This window comes from Ambystoma mexicanum, chromosome 8, assembly GCF_040938575.1.
Source record: "Ambystoma mexicanum isolate Mex_15411 chromosome 8, UKY_AmexF1_1, whole genome shotgun sequence".
Classification (NCBI taxonomy): Eukaryota; Metazoa; Chordata; class Amphibia; order Caudata; family Ambystomatidae; genus Ambystoma; species Ambystoma mexicanum.
In genome coordinates this window covers 549619097-549643035 of record NC_090929.1, presented here as the reverse complement: position 1 = coordinate 549643035, position 23939 = coordinate 549619097, and positions in this window count along the sequence as shown.

Genomic DNA, 23939 nt, shown 5'->3' with positions numbered 1-23939 from the left:
AATGTCCTCCACATCCAAAGTTTACCTTTAGTGGTTGATTCTTTGCTCCCATATTGTGACATGTTTATATAAACAGTTTGATCTCTATGCTCAGGTCCATTAGGCCCTGTCTGAAACAGCTACTGAGCCCTGTCACCCTTTACAGCCAGGAGACTGGGTCCTGGTGAAGTTCCATCAGTGGAAGTCTGCACTCCAGCCCAGGAGGTGCAGTCTATTCCAGGTCCTCCTAACCATGCGTATGACAGCTAAATGTGCTGGATCCCAGCATGGATTCGTGCAGCAGATTGCTGCTAAATCACCACCAAAGACAATTAGACTACCTTCAACTGGACTTCCTCGGCATGGCTCCAGTTCACTGCAACCAATGACTCCTCCACCAGTGATGCTGCTGTTCCTTTACCACAGTCAGACTCCTCCAGAGCTGCTATAATGGAATAGCCAGTACCAGAGGATGTGGTTGTGGCCCTCGATCACCCAGTATGCTTATGTTCTGAAATAGGACCCACAGATTCTGAACCTATTCCACAGTGTCGGGCTTTAGGCTTTAATGTGCATGTCCTTACAATTAAGGTTCTCTGCCTAGTGTGTAGTTATGCCCTCCTTCACATCTCTCACTTCTGAAGTATTTCCCTTTTGGCATGTTTTAGGCTCCCAGTTCCTTATGCAAAGGGGCTTTAGCAGACAGAAGTCATAATCCTGTAAGCATGCTCACCTGCCTAAAACCATGTGTGAAGGGCTTTGAGAATTATATTCAACTCCACTAAATGTATCATGTTTTGCTGTCTTTTCTGATAACACTGGGCCTCATTATGACCTTGCCTGTCCAGAAACAAGGGTGCCGGTAAGCTTACTGGCACCCTTGTTTCTGGACTGGCAAATTACAAGTTTGCCTGCCGAGGCCGTTGCGCCCGACAGGTCTGATCCTGCCCGGTGCAGTGGTCATGGTAGGCAGACTGATCACATAAGCACTGGCACGGTTACCAACGGTGCCAGTGCTTCCCGTGAACCTGTAACGCTCACCTGGTATCCACGGGGACGTCACTCAGCCTGTTCTGACCTGTTACGACCTCGAACCCTTCCCTGGAGGCTATTCGACTAGAGACTGGGCCTTGTTTTCTTGGATAGTGTGCTCTCCATCCTGCCTTCAGCGCAGGGGTGCGTTGATTGATGCAGGCTCGTTGCTGCCTGCTTACTTCAGTGGCAAGAGTCCGACAGGTAAGTATAATGAGTCTTTTGAACAGTTCTCTAACTTCGTTCCTTTCCTTCCTTAGATGATGGCCGGCGTCCGGGGATGGCGGCGTGCTGCTGAGATGAGTAGCGCTGAAGGTGAGTGAGAGCGTGATGCGCGATGCCCCTCTTTCGTATTTGCATTGAACTGAGTTCTTATTCTGTGTCTTTTAGGTGCCGCAATGTTTTCAGCGTAGATGCCGGTTATGAAGAACAAATGCGGTGGGTAAGCGTGCTATGCGGCTCCTCTAGATGTTTCCACGCTAACCTGGAGTGTCTTTTCCCTCTTGCAGGTGGATGAGAAGTTCCGGAGACAGAGTTCCCCCAGAGTGGCTGGGATTCAGGTAAGCGTTTGAAGCTCGTACAGTATTTAAAAATAAGCGAAGATTTGCAGAATGCGTACTAATGCCTTTTTTCTGTTCTTTTCCCTTAGGAAGCAGCGTGCCGGGATGGAAATGACACCGCCGAAGATGCCCGCAGAACAGAAGGAGCGATGACTGAAGGGCAGAAGCGCTGTAAGGTAAGGCTGTTCTTAACAGTGTTCTTATTCTTGCAGGAGCTGAGCGCAGAAGAAAGATGCAGGCCTACTGGAGACCGATCCAAACACGGTGAGTGTCACGCTGCAGGTGCAGAAAACGCAAAGCATGTTTCTCAGCCTGGGTGTGGCTTAAATAGTCTCTGGGTATCCCGGGTGCCTCTGGGCTGAACCACACCCAAAAGACTAGACCGCACATGCAGTTCTGGAAACCGAAATATGTCGGGGCATCCATCTTGTCCCCATCAATGCACTACAAGTCCAATCCCCAATGTTATCCCATGGGAGTGAGTGAGTCTGGTGCCACAAGCGCCAAGTCTGACTCCAAGTGGGTCTTTGGAGGGATGGAGAGGCCCTTGAGGGCCATGTAGGTGATCGTGGCCTGGCTCGAGCCTGACATCTTGGAGGGATGGGGACATGAGGGGCAGGAATCATGACAGAACCCATTCCCATAGAGTACTATGGGACTCCACAGGAATGGGGAACAACATTTACTGGCACCTAGCTTGCCAGTTGGACGGGACTTGTAATGTGCCAGTGGCATCAGCAAGCTAGGTGCCAGGAAAATGTCACTATCCCCAGGAGGGTTACCGCCGGACTTATAATGAGGCCCACTGTCTCAAGATGTGAGAACGCAGCTGGTAACAAAGACTTGCATAGTGGGGCTTTGTTCCCTGCTTGTAACATTGTTTCAGAATGATTCCTTTCCCTGTCTGCACCTCCCCTTCCATTGAAATGCATGCATTGCTTTGTGTGTAAGAGACCGGTGTGTGGCGGTAGAGTGGGTTCTCACCTAGGTCGAAGTCTTGCACTGTCATTGGTTTGTTTTATCCCGTTGCTTGCTTTCCACTTATACATTGTTCACCAATCCATCAGATAAATAGTCAGCGATCATTTTTCCATGACCGAGGGCTACACCTGGCTGATCAGAATACACATCACCTTCCACATCAAAGCTGACTCACAGGAGCAAATAGATGAGCAATATCAATTCTGATGTGTCAGTCATGATCATAAGTAGTACCTTGCACTATGCCTAAACTCAGGGATAGCTTTATTTTAGAGATATTCCTGCCACCATCATGGGTGATTTATGATCATCGTAGTTTTGGTACTGGGGTGCATATCTTAAATGCAGCTCCCGTGTGGCAGAGACTTTACAGTCGCTGTCAATGGGCATCTATGACCTCTGAATCTGCTAGGTGCTACAGGTAGAGCAGGCCCAGCAAATCAGGATACTGGTGCATCAGAACACAGATACATGCTATGCTTTTGGCATGGAGCTTATGCACGGGGAACCTGATCAGCAGATCCTTTCAGAGATGGAATTACCTGCATCATTTTATTATTCAATAAAAATAAAAAAAACAAGGCTTTGCACCCATGCCAGATGGCAACTCCTCACATTTCCCCCAGCCAGAAAGGCTGAGAGTCCTTGACTAAGACCAACTGCATTGGAGTACTGTGACCCAGGTTTATGTTAGATGTCCATGGAGGGTATCAACTTGCGTACTGCCCAAACAAGTGCCAATGCCTCCTTCTCACTAATGGGCCTGTTTCTCTCTCGCTTAGTCAAGCACCTACCTAGGCATGAACAAAGTTGTTGTACTCCTTCAGAGTTCGGCTGCATTTATACTGCAGCAATTCCAAATTCAAGAACATCTGTCTGTATATAAACCATGTGCACATAATCTAGGATCTTCAGAACTGGGGCCTAGCACAGGCCATCCTTCAAGCTCTGGAAGGATAATTTACAGGCAGGGATGAAGTGGAGGGACCAATGCCCCCCCCTAGGCACTTGACATCTGTGTATCAGGCAGCAGAGACTGGACACAAGGAAAGGAGGCAGACAGATGCCCAGACTGGTTTCAACAATTATCAGAAGTGGCAGCACTGAGCTCTTGAATTAGCTCATTTTTATACATTTCTCTGGCTGATTCAATTTTAGATTTTGTTACGCAATACATTTTGATTGGCTCTTTCATCCACAAGCAAACCCTACCCTGTCTATTATTGGTTGGCTTGACTGCCACTCATCAACCCCACATGACTTCTCTTGGCAAGCCTTATTTGACTGACACATAATCTGATTAGCTTGCCTGAGATTCAACTGGAACTCATTTTAATTCCTTCATCACCTGCCAAAAGTAGCTTTTATCTGATCCTCCAGCCCTGCAAAGTACACTTGGCAGGCTGTACCTTGCTCATGTGTTACCAAGTAGGCAGCTGCTCTGTCTAATTGGTACTTTCCCAGACTTTAAATCAGCCCCCACGACCCATCACTGCCAGAATTGCTGCCAAGAAATTCTAAATATACACCACCAGACATATTTGTCTACAGTGAACTGCTGCCAAAGAACATTCTGGATTCACAATGAGTCATTTATTTTAACATCTGGTCCAGGAGCCATTTTGTTTTCCTCGGCATCCATCTTAAAATTTAGTTGACTTTCCCTAGCCTGAATGTTCTGTGGGAGTTTGTTATTTCCTTTTGGGCATAACTCGGTTTCTGTTCAGTTTACAGACTATTTGTTTATGCTGAACATCTGTGTGCCTCGGTTGTGACTGTGATCCCATGGTGAGAGGAGCTGTGGCGACCTTGCTGGTTATTTGGTGCTGCCGCTTTAACTGTGCAAGCCTGCCTACATAACCTGAATTCTCACATAGAGCGTGGCACAGAGTCAGGTGCTGAGTCTCAGTATTCCTTAGTCTGATTCAGTCCGGGTCTGAACAGGAAGATGACCATGAATACTGGCCCCGTTACCAGGCATAAGACACTGCAGCATCGTCGTATGCTGAATCCCTGGACCACTGTGAAAGCGTCAACTGTCGGACTTGGCAAGGAAAGCAAACAACTGGTTACTCTGCCGCCTCAAACAGAAGACCTTGCGTCAACAATCCCCATAAGCTTGTCTCTGCATTCCGGGGACTGTGAACGTGCAAATAAGGGCGAGGCGGATGGCATACAAACATCGATAATGTTGGCAATACCAAACTACTTGCTATCCCTGCTTCATCTAGAGCCAGTATCTCCTTCCGATGGCATGGAGACTCAAAGAGTGCCGAAGCTTCAGATGTTTATTTTTCTCCCTTTGACGTCACTGATGCTGAACTAATAGGCATGCCGAATATCCAAGCTCCCAATTGTGGCACTATGAGTGAAAGTACAACAAGTACTACTGAAAATATGGTTTTGTTACCAAGCAACAAATGCAGCTCGCAAGGATCAGAACGCGATCTACAGCCGGCTGGCGAATCAGATCGCAACGACTGTGCTTTAAAAAATGTATGAACCATTCCCAGCAAATATGGAAAGATCTGATAAAGCGGCAAATGCCGCAATGCAAACAGATCACGAGTCTACGGTGACCATTGACACCGCAAAGTTTGAATGTTTTTAAAACAAACAATGAGGAAAGAAAAAATAAATTAAGCGCAGAGATGTTGCAATTTGACAAAACACAAACACAGGCTGCCTCTCAGCAACAGCGAGTAAAAGGCGATCATAGCTTGTGCCCGGACTCTGTACCTCGTGAAGCCCGTCTGATAGAGAGGCTAAAGGCAGACTTCTTGTCAACGAAACAGAAATTAAGGGCAAGCTACCTAACATTTTCTGTAAACATTGAACAAAACAAAAATGATTCATGTGCCGAACCTAAAGAGCCTGATGTAAGTAATGAAGACAGTGACACAAATGTCATTATAAGGTCAAAAAGCATGACAGATGGGATGAGAATGCTAACCAACCCAATGATCGACGTGCAAAATGAACAAATGAAAAAGAAGATCTCGAGCTCAAGTTATGTCTCAAACCTGTCCGTATTTACAGGCCCGGGAGTCTTGAGAGAAAAGGCCAGTACCCCATGCTCTAATGTCAAAAATGTGCACACCGAAGGAAAGAGGTCAAAACAACTGAATGGATCGACTTCTCTCATGGGTAACCAGAGTGTAGAAATAATAAATGTACCTTTGTTTGGGTCCGAACGATAACGGAGGCTGGGTCCAAGGCTAGCCTCTCCACAGCTGCCTCAACTCAAATACACAATAATGTACTCGCTGCCTCATCACTTGCCATGATTCCCTTTGTTAAGTTATATGAATCTTTAAATGAGGCAATCAGTGGCCAGGCCGCCATGTTGAGGAACTTAATGGAGAAAATGGAGAAAAAAAAAACTCCTTTAATGACTTTCTACAAAAATAGACGGAAAGAGAAGCAGATCTGACAGTTTGCTGGCAGCAACGTCTTGGCGATCTTGCGGCCAGACACCACTGTCCAAATGACAGTCTATCCAAGGGCCTGTTAGAAGCCGTAAAATGGATGTGGCATGATGCTGGATCTCTGGCTAAGCCTGAAATGCGTACATATGAGGAAAAAGGGTTGAAAGTTATTCCTAACAACATGGCATGTCCGTCAGAAAAACTCCATAAGGAATATAATGTCCTTGGAATGATGTAATCTCAAGTAAGCGACGCACCCATCTCGATTATCATGACACAAACAAAAGAAAGTTGACGTTCAACTGGAATACCTGTTATGCCGGCACAAAGAATTGCTTCTCTAAAGGATGATATTATGAGTGAGAATGTAAACCCATAAGGAAGCACTAACAATGGGAAAGCTATTGAGACTGTCTCAGACACAGTGTTGTTGTCTGGCCGAGAAAAGAGCAAAGTACAAAACGGCAGTCAGGCTGCCCCTGAACCAGTCAGTCTCACTTGCCTCATTCGGCATATTCACAGGTGCTGCAATACCGGTACTGAGAAACAGGAAGGAGATTGCTCATGAAGCCTCTAATAAAACTGTTGTTAAAGATCTGCAAACTCTAAAAAGGATGAAAACAAACAGACAGAAGCAAAGTTGTCCTATTGCAAAGACATTTATTAGGAATCTGTCTACTTCTCCCAAAATCGGTCTGTTTGAATGTCCAGGCACTGTGAAATTTCTTATTTTAAATATGGCTACAAATAAGGAAACAAATGATACCTGTCAAGTGGACTCAAACAAATTACTCAATAAAAGCAGGAGAATAACAACCGCCAGGGAAAGTGCATCCTCCTTACCCTCTTCCCCCGCAATCAACTTGTGTGGCTTGTCAACATACTCACATAACGAGGAACTTTCAGGCAAAAGCATGGTAAGCATTGAAGACATTGATCAATTAGATGACTCACAAACACCGATCTTAAGGCCATCCTGTGGCGAGACGATCCATAAACAAATGAATAGACAAGTCAATGCTCCTCAAGGTAAGGGAGAGAAAGACCCTAGAGCTCAAATTCCATCAGTGGATTCAAAATTAAATCCGAAATTGACATTAAATCAACGAAAACAGAGGGTCCATTAAGCAGGTCCATTACATTTCCAGGGTTCACTCAAATAAAAGTTCTGAATTGACAAGTCAAATTTTGAAATTGAGACTTCAAAACATTCAAGTAGTTGAGAAGGAGGTAAATTTAAATCGCACAAATGTGATGAAGCTCTTTAAATGTGTCCATTCCTTACAAACCATTCATTCCGAGGACATCAAGATTGTGGAATATCCCACTGAGAAAACTTTAGACCAAGTTCTATTACATATTGCATCGGCTGCAGTACGTAAAAAGATCTTGAAAGCCACAGATGAACTCCTTTTCTTTGGCTTTGATATGATGCTCAAACCAGACCTATTGAGTCCTAAGGCCCGTAGAAGAAATGACTACTGAACAAAGACATACAGAACTGAGAAAATCTTTGACCTGCTCACATGTCATGAAACAAAAGGGGGCATTCCAGGTTGAAAAGTCAAATAGCCAGTCGACAAGCCATGGTAAAGACAATTCCATCAATAGCCATGATCGGAGGTGCATGAGCCCTCGTGTGTAATTCTATCATGGAACACACAGGGCTTTGTGCACTCATTTAACGACTTTGGTGTTTCTCTGGATAAGGTATTTGTAATTTGCTTACAAGAAACATGGCTTTGTGATGCGCCAACGAGGGACAGCTTCAGTATCTTCTTAAATCCAGCTGAAAAAAACTTAAAAGGTTGTCCATACTCAGGCTTATTAGCTTTGACAAAAATCAATCAATGGTGGACAGCTCTGGAGTCTCTTAATCCAAACCCCTTTATCCAAGGTACAATTATGCAGACCAAAGACTCGGAAAACTCCAAACTAAAATATATTTTGAGACTAAACGGATACTGGAATCCAGCATAGATAAGTACCAACAACTTTGTGAATTCGGTCATTCAGCTCCTGGATGATGCAATATTGGCATATAACAACCTGTCTATAATTTGCTGTGGTGATTTGAACTGTGCCTGGTTCGAACGTGATATGGGAAGTCAAATAAACAAGTGCAGTAGACACCAGAGGACAGATTTGGCAATCCGCTTTAGAAATTGTATTATGTTAAATGGCAATGTAAGAGGTGATAAGCCACCAAATTCAACTTGGCATCGTGCCCAGAGCCAGAAAATACTGGACTACATCTGGGCATCACGAAATGTGGTAGAAAAAGTTGTTGACCTGCAAGTAGTCCCTATGAAAAATAGTGATCACGACCTCTTGCGTCTATGTTGGTCAATGGAATCGGTGCCTTGTTCTGAAAGACATGAAGATCCAATTACCATAAATGCTGGTGGCAACAGACTACTAATTAATGGGCCCCAAATACAAAACTTGCGCAATGCATTTTTTAACACAAACCACTTTCAGGGTGTGGATTATGCACCTCTGCTGACAGACTTTACGGTAATTTGTGTGCCATAAAGGATTACTGGGTACACTCATAAGCAACTGTTCAGCAACGCAATTCAACGTGCAAAGAAAGCCTTGAAGAAAGATTAGAGATAGTTACAAATATTACCCACGGAAGATGCCATGCATGCTGTCAAACATCGACGTCAACTTTATCGAAATTGGCTGAAATCCCACGCTATAATTATAGAACAAGATCGAGCAGAAGTAATGATGGAGCTATTGGTGAAACAAAATACAAGCGATATTTGGGCCATCTTGAACACAGTACATACAAAATGCCTTCCCAATATTTCAGATGAAATAGCTGGCGCTACATGGGAGACACATTTTGCTACAGTGTACAAGAAGCCTACAAAAGAACCTCCAGTGATGATCAATAATAATGGCACCCCTTGGGAAGTGAAAATTTCCCTGGGAGAAATCAAAGGGGCAATTCAAAGACTGAAAAACTCATGTGCAGCTGGCCCCGATTTAATTTTGAATATGATGCTGAAAAATCATAAAACACAGTGGGCTCAATTTATTGAAGCCCTATTCAACCAATTATCAACAACAAAACAGATTTCAAAATCATGACTGAAGGCTGTGGTTGTCCCAATATACAAGAAGGGCAATCGGGAGGATCCTCCAAATTATCGCCTGATTGCCCTTCTTGACACTATTGGTAAAATCTTTGGATCATTCCTGCAGCAAAAGTTGGCATCTTGGGCACACCATGCAAAGATAATGGATATTCGCCAAACCTGCTTCACTGAGGGGGTGGGTATCGAGACAAACCTATTGATCCTGAATATACTGAAGCTTGAAGCTCTGAAGGCGAAAAACAAGTTGCACCTTGCATTCATTGATATGAGACAAGCTTTTGACAGTATTAACCGTGGAAAGCTATGGTTGAAACTATCTCACTGGAAATGCCCCGCCGCCCTGCTGGACCCTTTAAAGGCCCTGCATATGAACACCTCTATACAAGTGGTATATCAGGCGGTGTCCAGTCAACTGGTCGACAACAAACTGGTCGACTGCAATTTGGTCGACACCATTTGGTCGAATTTTTTTTTTTTATATATATATATGTGTTTTGTGGGTTTTCGTGTGGGGAAAAAAAAAAAAAGAAAAAAAAGGGGGTTGGGGGGGGGACCCCCCCCAAAAAAACAAAAAAATGGGTAAAAAAAAAAAATCGACCATTTGGCATTCGACCAAATGGTGTCGACCAATTGTCCTGTCGACCAAATGTTTTCGACCATTTGACTGGTAACCATATCAGGCAGGGTTGTCCATTAGCTGCGGAACTGTTCAAGTTGTTTATATCAGATTTACCAATGCAGCTCGATCAAGTACAGTGCTTTCCACGGAAGTTAAATAATGTCCCGATAAGGTGCATTGTCTATGCAGACGATTTGGTCCTGATGGATCGTACCAAGATTGGTCTGCAACGCTTGTTGAACAAATTGAATAAATATCTGAGAGACAATGATCTTGAAATAAACACTGCTAAAACAAAAATCATGACCATCGGTCCGCCCTGCAGCAAGAAAGACAAGTCATTTCGATGGAAGATTGCTAGCGAAGCATTGAGCTCAGTGACCTCAATAAGGTACTTGGGAATCATGTACAATAACTCATTACGTGAATATCCCTGGAATCAAGATCTAACAAACCAGTTAAAGAAGTTCGGTCTGCAGAGTGCAAAAATATATAAAGAATATGGAAAATTCACGATAGCTCTATTAATGACCATTTGCCTCCAAAAGATTGTTCCAGCCATTGTATTTGGGGCAGAAGCCGGATGGATCATTCAAGAGAACAATTGGCAAATGCTAGAAGGATGCTTTTGGCGTAGAGTATTAAAATTGCCACAATACATTTCTATGACCATATTAAGATATGGAGATATGAACTGGCCTTTAATTTCCTGCATAGCAGAGTAATGTGGAAATCATTGGCCGCAATGCGAAAAATGTATTTGAGTCAATCAGTCCCGGCTTACCGGATATTTGCAACCGGAAATGAGGGTGTGCTAATCGGACTATTAAAATCTTGAATAAGCCGGTTGGACGAAATTCTGTCAGCAGCCGACATAAAGAAATCTGAATTGCTTAAGCGCCCCCAAATAGCAAAGAAGAAATTCGAGACTTGGTGTTGGATAACAAACTTAAAAAAAACGTGTACAGCTTTATTCAGCTTTGGTTTCAGGAGCAGGTGAAAACAAGCTAAATGTACAACCAAGATATCTGCAACACTGCCCATCTGGTCACCATTGTGAACAATTTTTAAGATTTAGACTGAATGCTTTGAAATCCAAAGAGATGTTATGGCAAAGACGCGACAAAGACGTGAACGATAATCAATGTCGCTTCTGTGGAACAGCAATTGAATTGTTAAAACATTTAGTAATCATATGTACTGGAACCAGCAACCAGTGAACTTTACACCGTGGAAGATTTTCTCCTTTAAATGAAGACAATGAAGCCTGGTGGCCATATGTAGTTTCAGGCAACAACATTAAACTCTCTTCTGCAGTTGTTGACTATATGGAAATGTCCTGGGGAAGGAAAATTAGCTAGACCTGTGAAACACAACTAAACATGCTACATATGGCACGGTCTAAACGACATTGTATTGAAACAAATAACTTTTCTAATTGCTCTATTGGGACACAAGACATATTGAAGAATGATTGTAACAAAAAGTTAAGTTTTTCTTTTTCTTTAAACTGAAGGTTTCAAATAATAATAATATATATATATATATATACATATATATATATATATATATATATATATATATATATATATTCAGTAAAAAAACGTTGTTAAAGGGACGTTATGGTTAAGTTGCGCTACTAAAAACCTATGAAATTCAGTTAAAAAACTTAGTTAAAGCGACGTTGTGGTTCCAAGTAAAACCGAAAAACCCTTGAAATTCGCTAGTTATGGTAAGCTAATCAACCATAACTCGCGCCACCACCGTGCACTGCTAAGACTAACACACACAACATTAAAGATGACATGACACATTTCAGAGCCGCCTTTCACAGTTTAAAAATAGAAGTGAAAATAAATGAAGCAGGGCCCTGTGTATTTTTTAGAAGTCCGCGGACAGTCCGTGAACATCTAAAATGTTGGGGTGCTGCCCTAGCATAACCATTGCAGTTTTGTCTGAGAGGAAGTGCTGGCTCTGAATAGAGCCTTTTGGTGGGGTTTGTTTGTGTTTGAAAAATGTGAAATGCTCTACACCTGCTAGAAAATGGATGCTGTAATTCCAAAAAAGATCGCAATGCATTTTGTACATTTCTCAGAAAAATCTGATTGCCAGCCTAAGTAAGATGGACTCCATCTCTGCAATAAAATATATGTGCTATGAAACATAATATTTTCATTGTGAAAAGAGGACATGCCAAAATCTCTCAGAAAGGCACAAACAGCCTTATTGACATTGCACCTTGCTTTCTCCATTTGTGGACCAAATGAAGAAGAACGAAGCCACATTTGTCTCTGTGCATTCCGTGAAAAAATTACTTGAGAATTTGGAAACATGTCCATGACCTTCCCAAGTCCTTCTTTCATTGCAAATTGCAAAGAAATTCCAGACACATGTCCTAAACTGTTCCCTCCACAATGAATTACAATTATGTCTGGATGTTGCTCTGTCTCCAAAGTAGAACAGATAGGTAGCAAGTCCAACCACTTCATTCCACATACTCCATGCCAGTGCACTTCCACATGTGGGAATCCAAGATTTACAGATACTCCACAGCTTTCTGCATGCACCTTCAACCAATGTATCCACGAGTCTCCCAAAATCCAAACAATCTGTTTTCTGAAACACACAGCCATAGCTATCTGTTCTTCTCTCAGCAAAAAGAGTATCTGAGAAACTCTCTCCTGGCACAACATACCCACTAAACTTTTCTGACCAATCCCTTGGTCCGCTCATTCTCAATTGCATGCCTCCCCACCACAAAATCCCTGGATATAACATGCGATGTCCGCGGACTAACGCCATGTCCGCGGACATATCGTAACATGGACAATCCTTCTACCATTTTCATTTCACTTTCGGTGCTATTCCCTCATTGGATAAAGCTAAAAAGTCACACGACCATCCACCAATCACATCCAAGACCTCTACATCTAACTGCATCATCATAGATCAGCACTTCAAATGTACTGTTAATCTCTCTGAGTACAAGTGTCATATCATTGGAAAGCACCTTCTACAAGGAATACTGTACAAGTCTCCAAGATTTCTACTTGCAGCTGCATGCATATCCATATGCATGAACACAAACTACAGTTATGCATATTTTCTGTATAGTACATGTACACTTCTTATAGATTCATATAAACAGATTAACTGACTTTTATCTTGTATAATCTATAAAATGAATTTACTGTCATTTTTTCCATCTCCTATAATCAACTGTCACTTCCAAACCTATCTGCTATTTAATTTCTTTTTTACACACACATTTGTAAAGCATGTTGAACTAACATATTTAAAGTACAATATAAACAGTTAACATACTCTAACAAAATTGCATGCACACAGTATGTTCAAATATCAAACAACAATACTTGTACAAAAACATGAATATTTATTTATTTATGTATTTATTTATATTTATATAGCGCGCAAGCAGCCCATGGGCATTGAGGCGCTGTTACTTGCAAGAGCTTAGTTACAGGAATAGTGGCATTCAGTGGTACATTATGAATTCCACAAAACATAGAACTGATATTTTGGTTAGTACACTAGCAGGCCGATTCATGGAATAAATGTGCGCCGAAAATCCCGGCGCAGAGGGGCCAATACGTGCGCTGCGCCGAAAATCAGCGCAAAGCGCAGGGAAACCAGCGCACGTCGATTCATGGAAGTCCGTGCGCAAGAAAAGCAGAGGACGTGCGCCGAAAAAGCGCGCGGCGCAGGCCGGCGCACAGGTCAACCAACGTCGTGCGCCACGGCCACTGCGCCATCACTCCGAGCGCAGCGCACAGCTCTAAAGTAGGCGGAACACAGGGCGGGACACTCGGAATGGGGAATAAAATGGGGCACAACACTCGGAATGGGGAAGAATGTGGGCGGCACGGGGAAAGTTCAGGAGGCAAGTGCGCGGAACGCCCACACGCTCGCATACAACACGTATTCATGGAATAGAATAGGGCAAAAAAGCGCACGCTCAAAGCAGCGCACAGGCACAAACAGGCACAAACACGACCGCCACAAGAAAGCAGGCGGTAGCGTGTCTGCGCCTGCAAGAAATGTGCGCTAAAAGGCGCGCCAACAAATAGCACCTATATACAGACATAACCAATGTACAATACTGTTGCCCTCCTGGACAAATGACGTACAAAGGGGTACCCACAAACACAGACACGCGCAGAGAGAAAAAATAAACGTGTGCGTGCATACCGGGGTGCGCGATAAGTCCCACACGCGATATGGCAGGGAACGTGGAATCGAGGGGTGCGCGGGAAGTTGCACACGCGAAATGGCCGGGTACGTGGATTTCAGGGGCGCAGGGAACGTGGAATCGAGGGGTGCGCGGGAAGTTGCACACGCGAAATGGCCGGGTACGTGGATTTCAGGGGCGCGCGGGAAGTCCCACACGCGATATGGCAGGGAACGTGGAATCGAGGGGTGCGCGGGAAGTTGCACACGCGAAATGGCCGGGTACGTGGATTTCAGGGCCGCGCGGGAAGTCCCACACGCGATATGGCAGGGAACGTGGAATCGAGGGGTGCGCGGGAAGTCCCACACGCGATATGGCAGGGAACGTGGAATCGAGGGGTGCGCGGGAAGTTGCACACGCGATATGGCAGGGAACGTGGAATCGAGGGGTGCGCGGGAAGTTGCACACGCGAAATGGCCGGGTACGTGGATTTCAGGGGCGCGCGGGAAGTCCCACACGCGATATGGCAGGGAACGTGGAATCGAGGGGTGCGCGGGAAGTTGCACACGCGATATGGCAGGGAACGTGGAATCGAGGGGTGCGCGGGAAGTTGCACACGCGAAATGGCCGGGTACGTGGATTTCAGGGGCGCGCGGGAAGTCCCACACGCGATATGGCAGGGAACGTGGAATCGAGGGGTGCGCGGGAAGTTGCACACGCGATATGGCAGGGAACGTGGAATCGAGGGGTGCGCGGGAAGTTGCACACGCGAAATGGCCGGGTACGTGGATTTCAGGGGCGCGCGGGAAGTCCCACACGCGATATGGCAGGGAACGTGGAATCGAGGGGTGCGCGGGAAGTTGCACACGCGAAATGGCCGGGTACGTGGATTTCAGGGGCGCGCGGGAAGTCCCACACGCGATATGGCAGGGAACGTGGAATCGAGGGGCGCGCGGGAAGTTGCACACGCGAAATGGCCGGGTACGTGGATTTCAGGGGCGCGCGGGAAGTCCCACACGCGATATGGCAGGGAACGTGGAATCGAGGGGTGCGCGGGAAGTTGCACACGCGATATGGCAGGGAACGTGGAATCGAGGGGTGCGCGGGAAGTTGCACACGCGAAATGGCCGGGTACGTGGATTTCAGGGGCGCGCGGGAAGTCCCACACGCGATATGGCAGGGAACGTGGAATGGAGGGGTGCGCGGGAAGTTGCACACGCGATATGGCAGGGAACGTGGAATCGAGGGGTGCGCGGGAAGTTGCACACGCGAAATGGCCGGGTACGTGGATTTCAGGGGCGCGCGGGAAGTCCCACACGCGATATGGCAGGGAACGTGGAATCGAGGGGTGCGCGGGAAGTTGCACACGCGATATGGCAGGGAACGTGGAATCGAGGGGTGCGCGGGAAGTTGCACACGCGAAATGGCCGGGTACGTGGATTTCAGGGGCGCGCGGGAAGTCCCACACGCGATATGGCAGGGAACGTGGAATCGAGGGGTGCGCGGGAAGTTGCACACGCGATTTGGCTGTGTGCTCCCAGGCATTACCTGTACACCCTCCACGGCCCCTGCAGGCAGCACACACCACAGGGAACTACCCTGCACACCTGCTCATGTCTCCCACCACCCCCACCCCCAGCACTGTGGGCAACCTGCCAGCAGGCCCCCACCCATGGGCAACCCATGTCTCCCACCACCCCCACCCCCAGCACTGTGGGCAACCTGCCAGCAGGCCCCCACCCATGGGCAACCCATGTCTCCCACCACCCCCACCCCCAGCACTGTGGGCAACCTGCCAGCAGGCCCCCACCCATGGGCAACCCATGTCTCCCACCACCCCCACCCCCAGCACTGTGGGCAACCTGCCAGCAGGCCCCCACCCATGGGCAACCCATGTCTCCCACCACCCCCACCCCCAGCACTGTGGGCAACCTGCCAGCAGGCCCCCACCCATGGGCAACCCATGTCTCCCACCACCCCCACCCCCAGCACTGTGGGCAACCTGCCAGCAGGCCCCCACCCATGGGCAACCCATGTCTCCCACCACCCCCACCCCCAGCACTGTGGGCAACCTGCCAGCAGGACCCCACCCATGGGCAACCCATGTCTCCCACCACCCCCACCCCCAGCACTGTGGGCAACCTGCCAGCAGGCCCCCACCCATGGGCAACCCATGTCTCCCACCACCCCCACCCCCAGCACTGTGGGCAACCTGCCAGCAGGACCCCACCCATGGGCAACCCATGTCTCCCACCACCCCCACCCCCAGCACTGTGGGCAACCTGCCAGCAGGACCCCACCCATGGGCAAGCCATGTCTCCCACCACCCCAACCCCCCATCCACCTGGGGCACCCTCCACCAGGCCCCCACCCATGTCCCCCTGGCCCCTGGTCCTGACGATACACAATAATGGCAGTAATGACCAGCATACCCAGCACAAACACCCAGGCAAGGATTGCATGCACCCACATAGTGAATGCAATCACATGACACAACCCCAAAGGCAACTAAGCAAAAGAACACATGTCCGCCACACACACATACACAATGGGTGCAAGTCAATGTCAAAACCCATATCATGGCATGTAAGAAATCAAAGAAAAAATGACACAAGTGTAAGATAAAATAAAAATGTATTAAAAAATAAAAATAAAGTTAACTCTGACAACTATCTGGGAAAGCAAATAAAAGGTCCATGTCCGGGAACAAAAATGAGAAACCAAAAAACAAAGGATAGAAAAAATAATCGATTTTGTCCAAAGTAAACACAAGTAGAATGAAATGAAACATAAACCATTACGTCATGGTGTGACCAATATGAAAGTAAAAATAAATTATCTCACAAAAAAATATAACTATATTTACAGGATTGTTCAAGGGTCCATGAGCCCAACAGCACTAATTAAACCTAATACTAACTATCTAAAAAAATATGCACAAAGAAGTGGCCATTGTCCAAGCGGTCCAAAAAAAAATTTAAAATAAAGGAAACCTAGCACTAACTAACTAAAAAACTATATACAGAGGCAGCGGGCTAGTCCTGCGGCTCACTTGGTGATGTTGGCCAGGGCATCCTCGAACTCCATGTCTATGTCCTGGAGGCGGGACTCAGTCCTGGCCCCGAGGTCTCGCAGGGACAACCCCATGTGCTCTCCAAATTCCCTGCGAGCCTCCTCGAGGCACGCAGCCCGCCTCAATGCCTGATGCATGGAGATCTCCGCCCTGGCCATGGCGAGCCGCTCCTCTTCCGCCCGCTGCCGCTCCGCATCTATCCGCTGGCCAAACTCCTCCCACACGGAACACACCGCCATGCCAGGGTTGCCCTGCCCTCCGGCCGTTGCCTGCCCCTCCGATCTTGATGGCCCTGAGCCATGATGCCTCCCACGTCGAGCCCGCTGCTGCCTGCGACGCCACTGCCTCTGCCAGCACGACGGCATCCAGGCTGATGGTAACCACCGACGCCGTCGTGCACGTGCCCTGCCCGATGATGCCGGCACATCTTCCATCTGCTGGGGTCCACTTGCTGTGTCGTCCACCCCTGCTGGACCTCCGACTCCCAACTGCGGCAGGGATGGGATCCCCACCGAGCTGGCTGCATTGGTTGGGGCAGGTCCACAGGGGGCCATGGTGGCATCTGGGCCGGAAGACGGCAAGGAGAACGACTGGTGGATAGCCTGCACAGAGGAGGAGAGGGCCGTCAGATTGGCCAACACATGCAGGAACCCCCCGAACATGGCCGATCCCAATTGGGCCACGTCGGCACGGTGCACTTCGTGATGACGTGCGTGCTCCTCCCGGGAAGCACGCACGGCATCACGAATCACAGCCGTGCGCATCGCGACCCCAATCAGGACCTGCTCCACGCGGCCAGGGGTTCCCACGGCCGCAGGTGGAGGGGAGTCAGTTGACATGGACATCCCCTCTACCTGCGGACGGGCCTGGGACGGGGCATCCCTGCTGGTGCATGGTGGTGCACTCACAGGGTCAGGGACAGCGACATGCACAGGCCCCTCCACGGTGACCTGTGCTGCCTCCAGCCCCTGGCCCTGGACTGCACCACTTGCACCAGCAGGGATGCTCCCACCAGGCCCCATGTGTGCACCAGTGTCGGCCTCCTCCTCCTCTGTGCAAACCACCAACCTGGATGGCTCCTCACCGTCTCCCGCCGTAGCAGGCCCCTGTGGGGGCTCACCCACCCCTTCCGCTGCAGCCGTGGGGGCATCCCCGCCGCCTTGCTCCACAGCGCCGTCTCCGCCCTCTTCTTCACTAGCCGCTGTGTAGAGGGAGACAAAGAACACAAGCATCAGGCTACTGTACAATGGTCCCCTAGACAGGAAGCAATAGCAGATGAGCACCCCTGTCAAAGTACACTTCCATCATGTCCCTCCACAACACATGGGTCAGTGCAGGCGAAACACACACAGTAACAGGCATGGTGCATGCCATGCACATTTCCATGCATGTCCAAATGACTATTGAAACATTCAATGAAATGTAACTCACATGCATCATGGCTCATGCATATCACATGCACACACTACACCTCAGTCACATCCATCTGGCCACAATCACACCAAACACAGGCAAAACAAGGGTAAGGTGGGTGCGTCACTGAATCTGTGCATTGTCACACACATGAGTCATGCATCCATGGCATGCACAAGTCACAGACATGCAGGTCAGGCACACAGACATGGCTACCATATATGTACCTGGCATCAGCACCCATCCTCACCCCCATCCATGTCCAGGTACAGAGACTGCCATGCTCTCATGTCCCAAATCTGCATAGTGCTCCCCATGCCGCATTTCTACACATGCAACAACCATGTGGGTCACACATCACTGGTCGCACAGGCAGTACCATGATGTCCCAGCACACATACATGCATATATGGCACATGGCACACATACAGGCAAGTATCATAGAACCAGCTCACCGCAACATGCCCTGTCTCACACAGTGATGCTTGGACACTTACCGCTCAACTCCAGACGGGTCTCCCTCTCAAGGATCTGGGCGTGGAGCGCTGGGCGTACGCGTTCCAGGACCCTCTTCTGGATGGTACTCATGTGGCCCCGGCCCCCCTCCACGAGGCGCCGGGCCTTCACAAGGGTCCTGGACCTCAAGTCCTCCCAGCGCTTCTTGATCTTCAAGACGTTGCGGGTTGCCACCCCCTCCGCGTTGATGGCAACCACACAGTCGGCCCAGATCCTCTCCCGTCCTTCCTTGCTGGCGCGGGACGATCCAAAGAGGGCATCATACTGCCCCAGGACATGCTCCACCAGGACACCAACTTCGGTGGCAGTGAAGCTGGTGCCCCTCTGCCCCTCTGGCCTGGGGTTGCCACTGGTGCCAGATGTAGAAGTGCCCGACATGGCAACCCCAGAGGCAGGTGTGGGTGGGCAACTGGGTCCTGGGGCTGGGCTGTGGAGCGATGTAATCCCAGTTGGGAGTCTTCAGTTCCAGCAGGGGTGGACACAGCAACTGGACCCCTGCAGATGGCTGATGTGCAGGCACCAAATGGCAGGGCACGGTGGCAGCAGGCAGGCAGGCAGGCAGGCAGCAGCAGATAGCACGTGGGAGGCTGCTCAGGGCACTTGGGGGGCAGTAACTCGGCCTTCGGGGCAGGAGCGTGGTGTTCCGTGTGTTTTCGGGTGGCCAGCTTGATACGGAGTGATTTGGCACGTGAAATTCCTGCACGTCAGCGTGAAATCCGAGGAAAGGCCCTTAGCGCGTAAGTGCGTCAGCACGCATACGCGATTCTATTGGACCAGAGTCCCTCATCGCGTGAGCGCGTCTGACGTGATCCGCACGGGCGTTCCCCACTCAGCACGTGAAGACGGAGCACACGTGGAAATCCTGCACGTCTGAGTGTAATCGCGTGTAATTGGCCAAAAGTGCGCGTACACGCCATTGGCCTATGTACGTGTATTTCATCGCGTGTAATTGGCCAAAAGTGCGCGTACACGCCATTGGCCTATGTACGTGTATTTCAGGGCCGCGCGGCCCCTTACACAGGCAAGTACGTCAGCGCACCTGTATGCCTGCAGCGTGGGAATATATACACGCGATTGGAGTGGGAACTCGATTCCAGGGGTGCGAGGCTCACACGCTGCCTACTACACGCGCAAGGCATTAATTTGCGCACTTTTCAATAAACAAGCCAGATGCCAGGATGAACATACCGTTCCTAGCAGCAGTGGCAGTGGGCTACCAAAGGAGGATGAGGAGGAGAGTCAGGGCCAGAATATTCACACCCAGAACCAGCCTATTCGGGATGCCTGATGACCAGGTGTATGGGAGGTACAGGTTTCCAGCACACATCATACTGGACCTGGTCAGTGAGTGGGAGGATGACCTCACATCACCCACCCTGTGCTCCCAAGCACTCAGCCCCCTGCAGAAGGTCCTGAATGTACTGCACTTCTTGGCCACTGGATCCTTTCAGCGGACAAGTGCCATAGTGGGTGGTGTGTCACAGGCCACGCAGTCACGCTGCCTACACCAGGTCTTGAACATCATCACTGCACGGCCATCAGTCCGCAGGCACATATATCTCCCCAGGACTCATGCAGAAAGGCGGACGTGCACCCAGGAATTCTATGGTGTGGCTCAAATCCCCAAAGTGCTTGGTGCTATTGACTGCACACATGTGGCTCTACGTCCTCCCAGGGCAACAGAGCACATCTATAGAAACCGCAAGCACTGGCATTCCATCAACGTCCAAGTTGTATGCAATGGCAAGGGAATCATCACATCAGTATATGCCAACTATCCAGGGTCCACCCACGACAGCTTCATCTACAGAATGTCTACCCTATGCCGGGACCTAGAGGCTGGCCAGCATGGAGATACATGGCTGCTTGGTGAGCATGAATGCCACTCCACATGCATGCATGTCAGATACTGGGTCATGACACAACACCACTAATGATACCCATCACCACCTCCGCAGGGGACAGTGCCTACCCTATCAGCCCCCACATGATGACCCCAATCCGGAACCCCACCACGCCACCCCAGGTAAGGTACAACACAGCCCACATTGCTACACGGGGCATAGTGGAGCGCACATTCGGAGTGCTGAAGTCACGCTTTCGCTCCCTTGACCGTTCTGGCGGGCAGCTGTTATATGCTCCCCGAATAGTGTGCAGGATCATAGTGGCAGCATGTGTCCTGCACAACGTTGCAACACGCCGGGGCCTGCCCGTGGACATGGTGGTGCCCCCACATCCACAACCACATGCACGCCCGCTGCGCATGGGAGGGGAAAGGGCACGGGGGGAGGCAGCCCGTACGCAACTGGTGGCCAACTTCTTCACCTAGGAATCACAGTGCTGGCTAGTGCACACTGCTCTGGCACATGCCATCTGACAATCAATGATGACTCTACCTGACAATGTCTGCAAATTACTTGACAATGAACTGTCAGATACACATCAGCCTGAGATTGTTAACATGGAAGTGTCAATATGTGTGCACCCCTAGCTACACATACACCAGCTATGCATCACAATGCAAAGACACAACTCCATCAATCTAAAATGCATTGCCACAGGCGATTCACTACATGACAACATTGCCATGTCACCCACTCCCTTCACAGTCCCGCCACTGAGGACACCATGTCATGGTATGTGACAGCAAACAAACTGGCCATCACAACATGACACCAGTGTCACAAATAGCAGTGCCCAAAATGGAACATAGCCGCACTTGAGCAGCTAACCGCCCTGGGCCCACTACTACACACCTGTGTAAGAGTAATTCCTATCAAATTACACACCCACCCACCCTGAAGCCCACCCAAACAAGACACATTGCTTGTAATCAATGGTAGTCTCATTACCTGAATCTGCTGGTATGTCCTGACCGTCCAGGTGTACAGTGATGGCGCCATGCAAAAGTGTCAGTGCACATCTACCGACATGTAGTGTGACTCCAGAGAGTATGCCCTTGTGAAGATCTGTGTGAAATACCTGCAAAACATGAGCAACATATGTAAGTAGAGGCACATATCATACCATCATGCATAGTTAGGTGCAACAACAATGAACACTATGAATGTCTACACAGTATTGACTATGGACTGGCCAACAGCTCATGGGAGTCCAATGTCACCGTGTATTTTGCTGTCACTTGGGCACACCCTTTGCAAGCCCATGGAAAGGGAAGCAGGAGGGGTGTGGATGTCTGCTACCCAAGCATCGAAACCAAACTCAGGACAAGCCTGCATGTGCCCAGCCACAATACAGTGTATGCCCAGGTACCCACACAAGGCAACACTCTTGCAAAATAAAAATGAAAAAGAGAAAAAATGGCCATGAAAGGGCCGGCGGGGGGGGGGGGGCCACCTATGAGGTCCGAGGACAGGATGCACGCCACAATCCACCTGTGTGGATCATGGGAAAGGAAAACACCCCATAGGCTCGTGGCCCACACGGCTACTCTGTTGTGGGAGATGAGTCGCTATGGCTCTGCCCAGACCCTGCAGCTGACTCTGGAGGTGGGGGAGCTGCCTCAGATGATGGTGTGACAATGGGAGGCAGCCCACGCAAAGCACGAGTTTGCTCCTCCATGGCTGCAAGCAGGCGGGTCTGGTAGTTCTGGTTCTGGGTTATAATCATGCGGAGGTCCCCATGCAGTAACTCCCGGGATGACCTGACCTCCGCACGAGTTGCCTGCATCTCGGCCGAGAGCGTCCGTGTCAGACGCTCCAGCTGCTCCTCTGTCCTTCTATGGGATGAAGCCTCAAGCTCTAACAGGGTCGACCTGAGGTGACGGAGTTCTTCCCTCAGGGCTTCCCTGTGGCGCTGGGACTCCATGGAAAGTGATTCCCCCAGAGTCGCCAGTGCCGCCCGCCTGTCCATGTTGGACGCCAACATATCCTCCCTGTGTGCCTGGCAGATGGACTCTGTAGCCTGCTCCAGTCGCTCCATCAGCCTTTCTGGGGGGACAATGGAAGTGGCCACCCTATCCATGGCCTGTGCAATCATCTCGGATGATGCTGCCTGTTGGGTGGCCATACCGTAGATGGATTGCTCCCATACGGTATTGCCAGGTGGCATACGGCCACCACGTTGACGGGCACCACACCTGCCTGGGGCAAGGCGGACTGCGCCTTGCTGTGCCGGCAAGGCCTCAGGCTGCAGGACTGCATTCCCTCTCTGATCTGCAGCCCCAGGAACAGGATCAGAGATTGGGTGGTGTGGCCCTGCATCCGTAACCACCCGAGGCTGATCTGCCGACACTGACATCCCCATTGAGGCCAATGGCCTGGCTGCAGGTGGGTCGGACAGAGGAGATTCTCTCCCAAGAACACTCACCTGCGACTGCACATAGGTGTCATCCTCCGAGTCTACACCTGAATACTGCTCGGGGGAGGAACCCCCAGAGACACCCCTCGACAGCACGGCCTGCAGCACTTGGGGGTTTTCACCCACAAACACACCACGTCCCTCACTTGTGGTAGGTCGGCCCGGGTTGCCCTCCTGGGACGGCTCCACCACCACATCCCCAGCATCAACAAGTGCTTCGTCCCCTGCAAAGACATGAAAGAGAAAAATGGAAACAGGCATTAGCACCATGGCATGCAACAAGGGCTGATGAACAACATAGGCAGTAGTCCTACGACACATGTCCTACATGACTGGGAGTCCTCCTATGCATTCACCATCACTGGGTCTGTAGGGGAGGCTCAGGGCATACTATGTACTGATTGGACAGCAACGCCTGCTCACCTTGATGCCTAGCACTGCCATCACACATTGGGCGGTGATTGCCATGTCAAAGGCACATGCCATCACACACATGGCATGTGACATAGCCACCAAGTGAGGAGGGAGAGGAGGGCTACTTTTTTGGATTTCAACCACTCTGGTCCTGACATTGCATCGTCACATCAATTAGTATACATGTTGTACATGGATCTGCTAGTCCAAATTGGCAACGATGCACAGTGCCTTGTCTAGATCAACATAATGCAGTAAACATTGTGATTCCACCTCCCCAACACCTGTAACGGAATAATTTTGCA